Source organism: Dendrobates tinctorius, unplaced genomic scaffold (genome assembly GCF_039654945.1).
Source record: "Dendrobates tinctorius isolate UK_male_01 unplaced genomic scaffold, ASM3965494v1 ptg000243l, whole genome shotgun sequence".
In the NCBI taxonomy this organism is placed as follows: domain Eukaryota; kingdom Metazoa; phylum Chordata; class Amphibia; order Anura; family Dendrobatidae; genus Dendrobates; species Dendrobates tinctorius.
Window position 1 is genome coordinate 6,867,360 of NW_027361910.1, and position 3,530 is coordinate 6,870,889.

Sequence of the window (3,530 nt, forward strand, 5' to 3'; positions counted from 1 at the left end):
GTCTTTTTGACTATTCTGTTTGTCTCTTCCATTTGTGTGTTTGTTTCGAAGAGTAGAGAAAAACTAAATCAGGATCCTGAGCACTGTTGTTTCAAACGGAAGCAAATGGGCCCCATTGATTTATATGGGGTCCGCCAAATTTCTGCTTGTCACCGAATCTGAAGGATTTCTTATTACCAGCAAAGTAAATGAGATTCCTGAAGTCTCATGCACACGTTGCTTATTTTTTCCTTTAAGATTTGCTGCGGATTTAAATCTGCATCATGTCAATTCAGCGGTTTTGCTGCAGATCCCACCCATGCTAATGAGGGGGGGAAAATCTGCAACAAAAACCCAAGTAAAAAAACAACAACCAAACGGGATAAAAGCACATGTATTTCATGCAGCATGTTTCCTGCCAACAGATTTGCAGCAGATTTGTTCTGCTCTCTCTCCTGAAGGGGTGTACATGTCTTTACATTGGATGAAAATGTTCTACAGGCCGGAATTTTATATATTCAAAAAATGACACCAAACGGACCCCATATAAGTCAATGGGGCGCCTCTGCTTGTGTTTTCAACAAGAGTGTGTGGGATCCGAATTCTGTGGCGTTTGTGCAAACAGTGCAAAAAAAAAGAAATATATGCTCTCATCAATATTATTCATGACCCTTGGAAATTGCAGTCAAACCTGAATATCAGTCATTATTTCTGTGCAGTGCTGAGACTGTAATAATTATATGCATTTACCTTAAAACCTATAAAAGCATTTGTGCAATGTGGTGTTTTACCACCAATAAATACACAGCTTTGACATAAAAGGCATCATCTGAAATATTCTTTATGCAGAACATCAAACATTGGTCACATTCTCAACGGAGTCAAATTCTAACTAGAGCTTCACTCTATAGAAATGAGTAGGTACGGAGTGCCCCCTAGTGGTAAAAAAAAATAAATTGCAAGCATTACACATTGTTGCACAAGATCAGTTAATCATTACGGTCTTCCAGTCGTTTTTTACGAAAGTTGTGCAAAGATAAAAGCAATTATTGTGTACAGGCAAAATTTTGCTTTTGCACTTAGCTTGAAAGCCATTGTCCATGGACAGAGGCCTCACAATATATTTTCTCCAACTCCTAGCATTTGTGAGCCAAAATCATTGGTACACACACACAATAGGTATGGTTTTTCCAGTTATATTTTTGGTTAAAAGGCTCAAGTTGTTAAGTGAGGTAGAAAAAAAAGATAACAGTATGTCTTTGGAGTGTGGGAAGAAACCGGAGGAAACCCACGCAAACACGAGGAGAACATACAAACTCCTTGCAGATGTTGTCCTTGGTGGGCTTTGAACCCAGGACCCCAGCGCTGCAAGGTTGCAGTGCTAACCACTGAGCCACCCTGCTGCCCACTAGTGATCTGCTTCAACAAGTTATTGACTCAACAGGCATTTCTAGGAAATAAAAAACAGTTTAGGTTAACCACTAAAATGAAGTGAGACTGACCCTGATTGGTCTAAAGTATTATGGCTCACATGACCCCCGCATAGGACTGTTTCCAGGCTTTCAGCTATTAAAACTAGAATTGTGAGAGAAGTGCTGTAGAATGCAGTGGCTGAGGAATAAAACACTCCGACATGTCTATCAGGGTGTTGAACCTGTGACTGCAGAATAGACATTTTTGCCATAATTCTGGTGTAAACAATTTGAAATGTCACAAAATTTTCCACAAATTCAAGTTGTACCATGGAACACTGTGAAGACGGACATCAAGAAGTGGCTTAAATTTGGTACAATTACCTAGAACTGAATGACCCTTAATAATTGATGAAAAGGCAACAAGAAAATTGGTCCAGGAGGCTGCCAAGAAACCTACAGCAACATTAAGGGAGTTGCAGTAATTTCTTGCAAGTATTGATTATATGCTACATGTGACAACAGTCTCACATTTTCTTCATATAGCTGGCCCATGGGGTAAAGTGGCAAGACGTAAGTCTTTTTCTATGTTTTGCCAAAATCTGCATCAAATCTGCCAAAAGCATGTGGGGAAAATATGTTATAGTCTGATGAAACCAAGGTTGAACTTTTTTAGCCATAATTTCAAAAGTTATGTTTGGTGCAAAGCCAACACTGCGCATTACCAAAAGAACACAATACCCACAGGGAAGCATGGTGGAGGTAGCATTATGCTTTAGATCGTTTTTTTAAAGTTGAAACAATTTGAAGGGAATTATGAACAGTTCCAAATATCAGTCAACCTTGAAAATCTTTTATATACACAGTAAGTGTGCACAAACTTTGCATAAAGATTTACCTATATATTATCAAGAATCGGGGAAAAACTAAACAAATATAAAAATCTCTAAAAAATATAAAATCCCAAGTGAAAGCAACAAAAAAACCCTGTTCCCTAAAGTTCATAGAGAGTCATAAGCAGGAGAGCTTGAGAGCTGCGCACAGAATCCCTGCCCTTTAATGTCTCGACACAACACCACATTACAGAGATATTCTTTCCAAGAACTAATGCGTATTTTTATACTAATTTATTGTTTTGTAGATTCTGAATCCCTCTATTGATTTTTTCTTACCGTGTTTTGTAGGAAATAACTTGATTCGGCAATGATCTGAACAAGGAACTTGTTTAAAAAGTGCTGATTAGGCCTCTTTCACACTTCCGTTTTTTACAATCAGTCACAATCCGCCAGGTTTTGAAAAAAACGGATCCTCAAATTTTTTTTGAGGATCCGTTTTTTTCCCCATTGACTTGCATTAATGGCGGATTGTGACGGATTGCTGTCCGTTGCATCCGTTTTTTTTGAGGATCCGCCAAAAATTGCTGTCCGTCACCATCCTCAAAGATTTCAAAACGGAGCTTGTAACGTTTTTTTCTCTGGCGGATCCTCCACACACTCATTTAACCCGAAATTCTTTCTGGGTGCCGGACAAAAAAAAATTTCTCTCTCTCTCTCTCCTCTTCCCGGCCAGCGTTATACCTTTAAATTTTCTCATTTTCAGGATCCGTCTGAAAACAGATCCTGTGCCATCAGTTGACAACGGATCCGCTTGTCTGACTTTTTGGCGGATTTGAACTGATGCAAAAAACTGAAGTGTGAAAGAGGCCTTAACCTTCTTTTTACTAGAGAGCACAACCTGTAATAACTTCAGCAATCATTTACATGCTGGATCATTGCCAGTGCTACAAGTGTGATTTCAAAGCCAGTTTAAATGTATATGGGTCCCAAATTGAAAATGAAAGAGCGAACCCTATCAAGGAACTCAAAGTAAGTAATTTCATATTATAAGAAACTTAAATACAATAGTTTCATTCACATCAATTTAATAGTGTGTTGTAAAATGCAGCATTAGTGGGGTTATCAGGGAATGCAAACATTTAACTAAGCATGGCTTACCATTAGTGATCAGCAAATGTGCTCAGATAAGGTGCTATCCAAGCATACGCGGGTGTTATCCCAGTATCTTGGAAGTGTCCAGATAATATTTTTGAGATCCTGCAGCTGCATGTTTGCGGAGGAGGAGAGCTGCAACACATGCAGG